The following is a 12,012-nucleotide window of genomic DNA, read 5'->3' on the forward strand; positions in this document are numbered from 1 at the left end:
GTTTCTACCTTTATTCGGTTAAAGATGGGCTCCTGGTTAAAACATTTTGCAGCCCTGGCTGATCAGACGTACGAGATTCCTGCCTCATCTCATTGGCCCCAAAATCCCACTTGAAGATAATAATTGTAGCAATCATTCTATGCATTCTTGTTCTGAAATACGGTAGATGAAACACGTTATCACACTGCTTCCCGATAATCTAGTGGTAGTTTTTTGACCTCTGTGTTTTTCTGTCCTTTCATTTCAGAACAATGAACAGAAAAAAGGTAAGAGAGTCATAAATTGAGTTTGGTTTATTTGCCCCTCCGCCCTTACAATTCACTTTCTGGGTTTAAGTTGTCTTAATATAAGCGAGTGTCTTTAGTCTTCAGTCCGCTTGTAACTTGTTTTATGCCTTTGTTGTCTTTTCAAATGAGATATAAGGTCATTTTGTAACCATTTTTTGTTGCTCATTTTTGTTGGTACAGTAACGAACCGAAATATCTAAAATCTTTTATATACATCCGTGACTGTTGGTTAACTTTGTTTGACGAAATTTCACAACGTAGCGAAAACAAACTTTTAGCTGCGCACCGTAACGTAAATATCTACAGTATTCAGTCCGTCGAACGTTATCTAAATTGGTCGTGGATTCATCTGCCAGGGTTATAGTTTTTTCAATCTACTCTCTTTTCCTGGACTGGCTAAGAAAGACGGGAGTTTGCCTTTTAAGAGTATCTTAATTTGGATGCCTCTTTTTCCTTGGAAGTTCCTTGGGCTTTTTTTAAAGTTGTGATTTGTTTTCGTTGTTTTTTCAGGTGTTGTTACGGAGACTTCAGGCGCACGAGGTTTACAAAAACAAGTTGTCCAGGTTTCAGGTCCGTCAGATAGTGGAGGAACGGCCGCGGAACCTTCACAAGGCCAAGAAACGAGTACTGAGGTACCAAACAGTATTAATCACACTTGTGTGGGGTCTTTTGTTTTTTAGTGTCGAAAACATAACAAACAGCTGAAGGAGAGGCTTAGACTCTTTATGTTCTTGATTTGTGTTAGCATTGTTTTTTCCTCAGGCTAATGGGCAGCGTTTTTTTACTGTAAAATATTTCCAACATTATAACGACTCAGTTTTGTGAGTCATTTGATTGAAAATGGAAAGCTTCGTGGACAATTGTTATCGTTTTTTTTCCAGTGATTCTGGCACTGTTAGATCAATGTCGCAAAACTCATTTTGTTAACATTGATAGCCATTTTGTCGAGTTTTGCGTGGTCTTCGTTTGGTATTTTTCATTGATAAATAGTGAATAAATACTTTCATCCTTGACACCAATGGAAGCTTATTCTCGCCACCATCATCATCATCTTCATGGCGTCATTATCATCGTTTATCACCATCATCGTTAGTTCGTTATGGTCATCATTATTGTCGTCATCATCATCACCATCGCCATCATCGTATTTATCATCAATATCATTGCGTCATCACAGACGCCATGGCAGCTTTGATCGTTTGTCCCTCAATTTCGCCTCTCCTCTTACTACCGGATCGAGGGAAACTAAGAGTTCGCAACGACGATTTTTAACGCAACGCAACGTTGCAAAATTATTGCAACATTATTTCGAATAGCTGCAACATTGTTCCAACGTTGCAACGCTTTGTTGCGCTAAACATCGACGTTGCAAATCGTCCCGCGTAACATCACCTTAAACTGGACGCTTTGTGGTTTGCAGGTCGAAGCTGATGAGTTGGATGAAGAGACAGTAGAAGATGAAGCAGAAATTCTTGCAATTGCTGCCGCTCGTGGCCGCCGATCTGCAGTTGTTGTGCCCAGTTCCTCTCAGAAAAGGAAGCAAAGTCTGCCTGGCAGACGAACGCATCCTTAGTGGACTCTCTTGGGAGGGGCGCGGAGAAGGAACTTGATCCATAGACCTATTCGGCTAACCAAATGTTGTACCCAATTCAAACCCTTTGGGAATAAAACGTTTTGTTTCAGGAATTTCCATATCATTTAAATGTGAATGCCACATTGTAATGCAAATGCAATACACAAAGAATCTTATCCCCGGGAGATTTGAATTGGGTACAACATTGAGTTAGCCGAATAGGTCTATTCTTGCGCCCTAACTTATCAGACTTAACTTGATTCCTCGGAACGTCCTTATAGACTTTCCTTCACTAGGGATCGTACATCGTTTCTACGTGCGTTTTAGAGTTGGAAACACTTTTCTGTTGGACGTTCTTAACTTTCAATGCAAATTTATATTTAAGGGTTGCTGATTTTTAACGATGAGTAAATTGTCGATTAAGATAACTTTTATCAAATAAAATATGTTCTGTCAAGTGATTGTTGTTGTTGTTGTGTTTTTGTTTCAGTGGCATACACCGACGAAATTTGACAATGGCCCTGTCCACATCATAGATTTGCTACAAGTCGACCTAAGTTCTTAAAAGTGAGCGGAGCGAGCTTCAACGCATGAGGTCGCGAGCGGCGAAGTCTTGAGGTCGATTTGTTTCGCCTGAATGGATTTGAATCCTAGTATAAATTCATGCGAGAAAAAAATGATTGACATATGCTGTGTCGGGAGAGGCGTGAAATATCACTCACTGTCCTATTGGTCAATTGTCATGACGTCAAAGTGAGAATTTTCGACCAGTGAATTTCGCGCCAAACAGGTATAAAAAGTCCTTTCGGACGGTTAGGGTCGTTTTCGTCCCATATGGCACGATGTATATATTCCTCCCTGGACCCAGTTAGCTTTCAGTTTAAGTTAATAAATTGGTCAGCAACAACGGCAGCTGCAAAGATAGATCTTTCCAGCGATACCTCGTTTTGGATACTCTGACCAATCCTGAAAGAGTTAAACTCCAGAAAAGGTAACATTTTGGGGAAAGATCCACCGCCAATTTCGCTTTTACATACTACTCTTTGAAAATTAACTTTGTCCCTTTCCGAAAAAGTTAGCCAGCCACAATTCCATGCAAAAGAAAGACGATAAAGTAGGCAACAAAACTGCTTATGAAGAAGAAAGGCTTTTGCGCATGCGTGAAAAACAAAAAAGCTGTTTAATTATGTTAGATCAGTTGGAAATTATGCCTTTTTTCTTACAAAACTCATTTTTAGCCATTCTTATGTTAATTAGCCGAAAACTAGTCCAAAGAAGACGAATTGGTGATAAATGCGGTGTTTTCGCCACTCGCCGGCCATCACCAAATTAAGGGTTAAACTGGCATAACCAACCAGGAAAAAAAACGACTTTAAGAAAGTCTATCAACACCAATACGTTTTCAATAGTCGCGTCCACCCTACCGTTTTTACGCGTTTTCAACTGTCCATACTAAAATGTTCGAAATGTGGTGACGTAAGTAGAACTCTATGCGCATGCTACAAACACAAGCGCCTGCGATCTTTTTGGTCATCGTTTTCATTTTGACTCGTGTTTGACCGTCCACACCAGTACGATACATGTATGCGTTTTCTCAAGAGCGTTTTCAAATCGATGCGTTTTCGGTGAAAGCGCTCAGTGTATTTGTGTGGACGGAAGGCCTAAACAGAGCCTAAAAAGGTAACAGATAGACGTTTACAGACAGTAAAGTACGCGGGTTTACAATCTTACAGATCACCGCTTCATGAACATTGTGGCGTAAACGGACATGCGCAGTGTCACTAATATTCAGTGCTGCATTGCTGCATGTGAATTCAACTCAAGCGTTGCTGTCATACTGCTGCATAAGACCGTTCTAAAACGTCTTTGGCGATGGACAGATTGGAAATAAATGGACGACGGTCGGGCGAAATTTTTCAAGTTTGACCCTGCTATTTGGGAAAACTTGCTCTTCGAAAACCTTTGAATTTTGTCGGTGCAACCTTTTGGAGAATGATTTTCTCTGCCAGTCAAAAGTTGTCTGCTGTTAAACTCACAGATGACGTAAAACAAAGAAAACAAAGAAGTCGACTCAATAGAACCTAGAAAACAAAATGTGCAAAACAAAGAGAAAGTTCACAGGTTCTTACACCGAGGCAAACCCATGCAGTCATCTTGACCTTACAGGAAGTACACCGTCATAATTGCAACGTAGTGTTTACAAAGACATCGGCGATTTTTACCAGGACGATCATACTCAACAAGCTCATGAGTTGACGTATTTAGCAAGTATATGCGTCATCAGTTGACGATTATCGGAAAAAAGAGTCAAAACGTGAGAAGCTGACGTGATTAAAGTTTAGAAAGTAGGTTACACGTCGTGAGTTGTGCTGAAAGGCTCGAGTAACGTTTCCGCTTCCAGTCTTTCAGTAACGGTAGTTGTAATCAACACTACTTAACACTTGCCTTTGACATAATCCTAGCAGAATATTGGATGTACGTCAAATAATTAGGGAGCTTTAGCAACGACCACGGCGACGGTAACAAAAACGTCAATGAAAAAAGCAACAGGTTTGACAAGCAAAACAGCAACTTTCAAAACGTTGCACGTGCTGCACACTTTTTCTTACATTCCTTCGCCGCCGCGACACGACTGCGACGTGAAATTCCCTCAAGCGACGTTTTATGGAGGGTGTACCAAGATATTCTTTATTCCTCTCAACTTGTGTTCGGTCGCTAAGAATTCGAGTCCAGGAAAATTCACCAATATTTGACACTTTACGGAGACTAATTGGGTCATCCTCGGTGTAATATAATATATATTTTTTTTGTTGTTGTTTTATAAACTATTGTCAGGGTTAGGTTCATTGTTAAGGATGTCTTGTTTTTTTTGTTTTACGTCAGCTGTGAGTAACACCGGAGATGAGCTGAATCATCGCGACAAAGTTTGAAACAAAGCGAAGTCTTTTTAATAGTGACCTTTTCGCTGCTCTCCAAACTTAAACCCGGTCTTAGAAGAATTTTGCAAAGAAAGGAAGATACACCGTTCAAAAAATTACTTGTTCCAAGAGCCATCATGGTTTTTTGGGGGGACGGGGGAGGGTGGATTTCATCATGGCGCTCTATTGAATCATACGTGGAGAGGCGTGTAGGGAAGTCATACGTTCCTTTCCTGTTGGGCTGGGGGACTTGTCACTTTAGATTAAATAAAATCTTTCCAAAAAAATGTGTAGTTTTACGTACACGCCAAAGTAAACAAACGACCATTGGCAATCTGAAGTGAATAGCCTTAGATTTTCGCAGATATAACTCTTGTTTACTTGTCATCATATATGCCTACGAAAGTCACAGACTTGCAAATCTCCATGCTTTCTATATAGCTATTCGCCAAAATTGCGGCCTGACAAAAGCCGCATGAAGTATCAAATCAGTTAGCAGAAGTGTTAGCCGCGGTTTTCCCTAATCCGATGGCTCCGAGCTCGGACACGCTTGAAGCACTCTTTCCTCATCTGGCTTATAACCAAAAACAAAATAAGCAAAATACTTTTCCGTTCATTTTTCTGAAAGCCGATTATTAACGGATAAAAGTTATTCCAAAATTACAGTGCAAGGAAGAAATAGTCATTCGAGGATTCCCCATACCTTGTAGCCCAGCAATCATAAAAGAAACTTTCCCTTTATCAGATTGACCCCTTTTTTCTTTTCTACGCCAAAAATGTCACTTTCTGTGATTTTACTGGTTATCACCTATCACGTGATTATGTACAACGTCACAGCTTTCAATCAGTTTTGGAGGCAAAGCAAAAGTGAAGGGGAGACAGATGAAAAGGTTTGCCAGAGCCTTGATTGAGAGAGTCCCCACCTTTTAAATCTTTAATCCTTCTGCCAACATTGTTTTCTTTACAATTGACTTGGAATCTTTTCAAATTTTAAACAACAATTCACGATGATACGCAAAATGTGTCCTGACGCTTCCTTTTGATTAAAAAGTCCGCAAGTAAACCTGAAGGCGTTTATCAGTTTTCATTTCGTTTTCGAGATCTCGCCAATAAATACGTAACGGCTTCAAAGAGGCCGTCAGAACCACAAATCGACAAAAAAACACAGGCGTTCCACCAGAACCATGGCCGGGCTAACACCTAGTTTTGCTTGGAATCATTCAAAATACAGCTAACAATGACTGAATGTATAACTAGATCGCGTTAAGTTTGAATCGATTCAAAAAACTGACTGAATTAGGATCAATTAGGGTTTAAGCTTATTGTGGCGCGAAATGTACTTTGATACACTCAACACAAAAGAAATGTGATAAACTCTTTTACTGAATACAGTGTGAGTAATCAACTTTGTGTTTACGTGATAGCTAATATTGGTGAATTATAATTTTTGTTTTTTTTTGCCACAGTTTTGTCAAAAGGCTATTATTTTACGTGAACGCTGAAGTGCCGAAAAGCAATCACCACAAACACTTGAACACTTGCCAAGTTTATCATCAACTGATTTTTCACGATAAGATTAAAAAACTGACGTGTGCTGGAAAACAATGAACTAAACTATTGTAGCTCAAGGAAATGTATGCAGTGCGTCACTGCGCTGCATGAGCTTTGGTGAAAGCCATTCACGTTTCCGCCGTTTTTCAATGATATGCTGTTGAAATACGAGGTATTATTTTAAAGTTAATTAAATAAACATACTAAAGTTTATTCTCGTTAATCCATTTTCAGTAACAACATGTAGCTCATAGATTGTATTTACTCGTGGGCTTCTGTATCTTTTCAATGCCATTCTCTTCTCTCCCTCTGAGGGAAATGTTAATCTCAAATTTGTCTCACATGTACCCCAAGGGCAAAGTATTACGGACCAAGATTAAGTGCTACTTGAAAATCTATTCTTAAACGGACGCTTTGAGTTAGTGCTGATTCCAGCGGAGCCCATCTAAAAGAAAGTGTCAGGCGTTAAGTCATCCGTTATTTCAACCCCAGGGTTTTCCCGTTTTCCCAATATATCACCACGGCCTAACAGACCATTGCCGAGTTCCCCCGGGCCTCTGTATCAAAACAAGCGCTCAGCCTTTGATATGGAAATATTTGTTCATTCTCATACATGTAAAATCATTTTCACAATGAAGGTTGTGCACTTGGCCTCATTTTGAAAGTGAAGGTTTTTGGAACTCGGAAGTGGCCTGCAGACCCCGCTGTACCTGAAAAGTGAAAAAAACATGACTCACTGACGACGACGCACTACGGGTATTTGTGTATTACATTAGAGGAAATGACAATAATAATAAAAAAGAAAATATATATCTAGCCGGATTTTTGAAAACGCTACCGCCAGATGGACTTTTTCGGTCCAACAGCCTTTTTTCGGCCAAAAACTATCTCCAAAGTAGCCATTATAAAAACCAAGAGTGCAACCATTTCTTTTTTTCTCTTCTCCTCCTTTCTTCCTCCTCGTTCTTTCTTTTTCTCCTTTCCCTTTCCTTCGTTAGTGTGATTCTGGAGCTGATCGCGCACAAAAAACCTGCCTTTTGACGCCTTTTCACTCAAGATGACGGCAAATTTCGTTATGTTAGTTTTCAAAAAATCGGCTAGATGTACATCGCGCGAACTTAGTTGGGGATTTTGCGCTCGATTTATTGGATACTAGATGACTTATTTTATGATCACCTGACGTCTTAGATCCTCTTAGGGTAAAGTGGTCAACCGCAATCGTATGACCGAGTAGGCCAAACACATGCAATCTTGTAACTGTTTCCTTCTTTTTTCAAGAAATCCGATTTCGCGAGGATTTCTGCAGACACTGCACACGTTATTATGACAATATGAAATATCAACAGAGGATATCTTCTCGTTGTGATATACATAGCTTTAACTTTTGATATGAACGGTACCCGATAGCACGAGCTATCAAATGATACAATATTTGTTTCCCACTAGATTAAAAAAAATGTTTGGCTTCTATTAGCTTGGGAAGAAAAATATAGAGGGAAATAGAGTGAACAGAGAAAAATAGTGTGCAATAAGGTCAAAAAAGTGTGCAAAATACGACTTGGAATCTCTAGAGTGCTTTATGATTATATGTCTTATATCAAACAGTGCATGTGCACTCAAAAATATTGTAAATAAATAGCAAGGGCTAACGTACAAAAGGTGCGATCCTGATGGATCTAGTCGGCAAAAGGTTTTTCAAGCACGGCAGTGAGAAAAGCAAAGCTGGCAATACTTTCAGGGAGTACCTGACGAAATGTTGGAGGAAAACTTATATATCACTCATAGCTGTGCAGCCAGCTTTGGTTTTTTACTGTTTGCGCACTCAAAAAAAAAAGGCACTATTCAGTTTAGGAGGAGTTTCATATCAATTTTTTAATCTAATCCTTTCCTGAGGATTGTACCTGTTTTAACTGATAATTAATTTTTCTAAAAATACATGAGAATTGTTTCTTGTTTCAGTGATATTCAAAGGCTGCTCCAGGATGCAAAATTAAAAAAAAAGTTTAATACTAATTGTTCGAGTGGTTTTCGACACCCGAGCAGCTTGAACTCCTTTCCCAAATTAATTTGTTTCCTCTTTCCTAATCCAGAAACATCCACGGTGCATCAACCATTTCTTATCTTCATTAAAACCAAGTACATTTTTTTAAAATTAAGAAATTGCTATTAAAAGTTAGAGTAAAAGAGAAGGGTAATTATAAAAATTTGCCAATTCGTCAAGTATTAGTCCAGTTGTTTTCCAACGTAACCTCTTAAAATCAACTCCATGCCACTCTTAACTGAGGCAGCGATTTAGGGATATAATTGGTGACCTTAGAAAAAAATCGGAAATAAACAAAGCCCCTTTAACCTTCTACGCCTAGAAATGTCACAAACCCAACTTCTAGAAAAGTCAATCGTTCATTTTCTAGCATACTGAAAAACAGAATACCCCATGCGAACGTACAGCCAAGGAGGTTTCTAACGGACGATCATACTTTAACATTTTTCCCCAAGGACCTAAGGTAAAAAGAACACGTAAAGAATACTAAAGAACAACGTTAACTACTACTGTTATCTATTGCATCTACAGAGACTAGACCAATTTCGTTTTTTTTTTTTTTGGAGTTCAAGCCTGGGAGAGAAAGAAATCACCCTGGGTTTCGGGGATCATTTATACATTTCTTCATTTCACTTTTATTTTTTTCTCACAAGCCTGACGCAACCAAGTATGGATTTCAGTGTTTCGAAATTGGTCTGTTAAATTAGATTGTCATAAAGTAGAATTTTCTGTCATTTGTTTGGACTCTTGGAATGATTTTGTGTGAAGTGTGTGGGTGGTTGCTCAGACGCCGTTGGTTTTCACGTTGTTTTTTAAACATTCCTTTGGTTAGAAAAGTTCCAAACCCTCAAAACAAAGGCCTATTTTTATAGGCCATGTTAGTTGCTAGGGTTTCTATGAAAAACTTCGGATCAAACCTTAAAATGAAAGCGTCACTAACACAAGTTCTAGGATCAGCCATTACCGAGTTATCGCGGTCACGACCCCTGAATGAAACCTTGAAAACATATTTTTGTAACTAGTTTTAGGTTGAATGCCGAGTCAGTATATAATAAGGTTATAATAGTGATATTTAGCTGAAGTACTTATGATTCTTAGAATCAAGAGAGAATGAGCTAGAATACAAATGCAAAGGATGACAATTTTTATCCTTTGCATTTTTATTTCGCTCTGAATATTTTTATGCTTTGAGCAGTCCTAGGATAAGTGAAACTATATATGCCTATATTTTTTGTTCATTTTAATATGTTTTTAAAAACTGTATTTGGCCCCCAGGCGAGGAGAACAATGCTTGAAGGCTTTTCAGATGTTTTATTCGATCTCCAGATGCTTCTTTCAACAGAAGCTACGAGACTGAGGAACCTTGACTTTGGCAATTAACAGAGGTGTCTTTGTGTTGACAGAATCTGCTTTACCTTCGTATGGTATGGCCTTAGTTGGGTTCTCTGACGATTGCAAACATCCACAAGGCCAAATTTCATTTAGCTAACATGCTTCACTTCATTAGTTCACTATTAACTTTAAAATACCAAAATATCGATCAAGCAAATTGTCATTAAGGTCATTAAGCGCTGAAAAAGGGCACAATTTAACCAGGACTCTAAATTTCTGGATATCAACTCGTTTCTTGTTCTTGTACTTTCTGCCCTATCAAGGTTTGAGAAGGGGCAGGGGCACCCAACGTCAATTTTCGGGAAAATATCTGTTCGGAAGACGATTTTAGATCTAGAATTTTCGGAGCATTTGTTGTAAAATTTCTTGCTTGCCTGCCTCTCCTAGGATTTTCGAACATCTACAAAATGGTATAATTACCCATTTTTAACGGATTTTGACCCTAAAAAAGGCCACCTAGAATTTTCGGGAGCCTTTTTCTGGCTGAAATTTTCGAGAAGGTAAGTTTTTATCCCTATAATTTTCGGATCACTAGACTTTCAGCTAGGAAATCCGAACAGATGAAAAGTTTTAAGGGGATAAAAATACGCCTATATCCACCGTTTGAATACTAAAATACGTTCAACAATGCTATGTTAAGTGGTTTTGAACTATATCCTCGTTGGGTGCCCCTGAAGGGGTTTTACAATAACACAATGAAGCAACAGCTAATTTAACCCAACACAAGAGCACTGACTTAGTCCTTTAGAAAGTAGAGGAAAGCGTGGCCGATTTGACAGAAGGAACCTCCTTACCCTGCCATCATTCCATAATTAAAAGTTGCCAGGTCGAGTGATTCGTCAGCGCATCAGAGCAACTGTAACCTTGGTCTGGCTTTTCAACTTAGTATGAAGTAGCAAAAAAGAAGTATGTAACAGAGTTGAATTCCCTTCGGGTAACACAAATCACAAATCTCCTAATTGCATCACCCAACTGAAGTAGACAAAACACATCTGGGTAGTGGTCTCAATATTTTGGTTTATCGGCAAAGAGGTTTTCTCGCAAAACTAAATTCTTGAGAAAACTACTCTTAAAATCTTAAAAGCGACCATCTGTATAGATCTCCTGGCCAGAACGGTCAAGGTTACTAAATGTGCGATGTAACTGAAATAAAACCGATACCAACTTAGAACAAACTCAAGTAGATCTATAATTAGAAATACTGGGAAGGGTATGATCGCAACGGGCTACTTTGTTTTCAACAGACCCTTGCAGAATGCTGCCCACGATTGTAAGCCGCATCGTTTCCTCTCAGTGACCGATTGGAACCAATCAAAACGCTGGGGACTTTAACAAACTCTAACAGAATGACAAAATCGAATTACTTTTCTTAAACCATTAATTTCTAGACTTTAAGTGCTCCTAGTTTGTTGCAATAATCAACTTCGAATCAAGTTGTGGGTCGATTTAACTCAGTAGATTTCGATTCTAGATTGAGCAATCGAGATTTGAGCCATGGCCCCACCTTCGAGGACCAACTTTGGCTCACATTAGAAATTTTTTTTAATACTAACGTTTTTGACAAACAGCAAATGTCAGATTCTAGCCGTTGAAAATGTTTGAAAACAGGATCGGTAGACGAGCGGGTAAAAGCTGTCCAAAATATTTTCATGGATGAAAGTGGAGAGAAATTACTGCTTTTTTGTTCTTCTGGTTGTAGTTGTTTTCAGCGTAGATATAATGGCAGTAGACGACAAGCAATGGGAAAATCCATAATATTGGTTTTGTGTTTTTTGTTTGAATTAATTGTTATCTTGTCTGTTACCTGTTTCTACATGTCCTTTGATTCTTAATTAAGATGAGTTGAAAGTTTTGTTCCTGTAAGAGAAAAGTTATTTTAAGCTCGACGTTTCCGCTGTTACCTAAAAACCACGCTTATTTTGTGTATTGCAATCAAAGTTTTTAAAATTGAGTGAATCGTTGACCTACAAATTTGTTGAAAAAACATCTTGAAATTTTTAAAATCTCCAGCCTATTTCAAAATACGTATTTAAAAAATAGATTTTTTCTGCTGCACGATCTGATATCTTTTTTTAATACATCCCTCTTAATTCCCGCTGATTCAAAAGATACTGATGAAATCATGAAGCGGTTCACGAATCAATGTTCGTAACTAACCATATCATTGGCTAAAACACAAAGGAAAACACGCCCATAAAATACTCCTCATACTTTTAACCTAAAAACAATGGAAGAGAACAAAGAGTAAAA

At 38.5% G+C, this 12,012-nt stretch overlaps 1 long non-coding RNA gene across 1 annotated transcript; it reads left to right on the top strand.

Moving 5' to 3' along the window:
- The first annotated feature begins 264 nt into the window (after positions 1 to 264).
- LOC140929272 (uncharacterized) lies at positions 265 to 2,319 on the top strand. The gene is made up of 2 exons (XR_012164710.1): positions 265 to 919; positions 1,708 to 2,319. It is a non-coding gene; the product is annotated as an uncharacterized lncRNA (long non-coding RNA).
- Positions 2,320 to 12,012: the final 9,693 nt, after the last annotated feature.

Source organism: Porites lutea, chromosome 3, assembly GCF_958299795.1.
Source record: "Porites lutea chromosome 3, jaPorLute2.1, whole genome shotgun sequence".
NCBI classification, from domain to species: Eukaryota; Metazoa; Cnidaria; class Anthozoa; order Scleractinia; family Poritidae; genus Porites; species Porites lutea.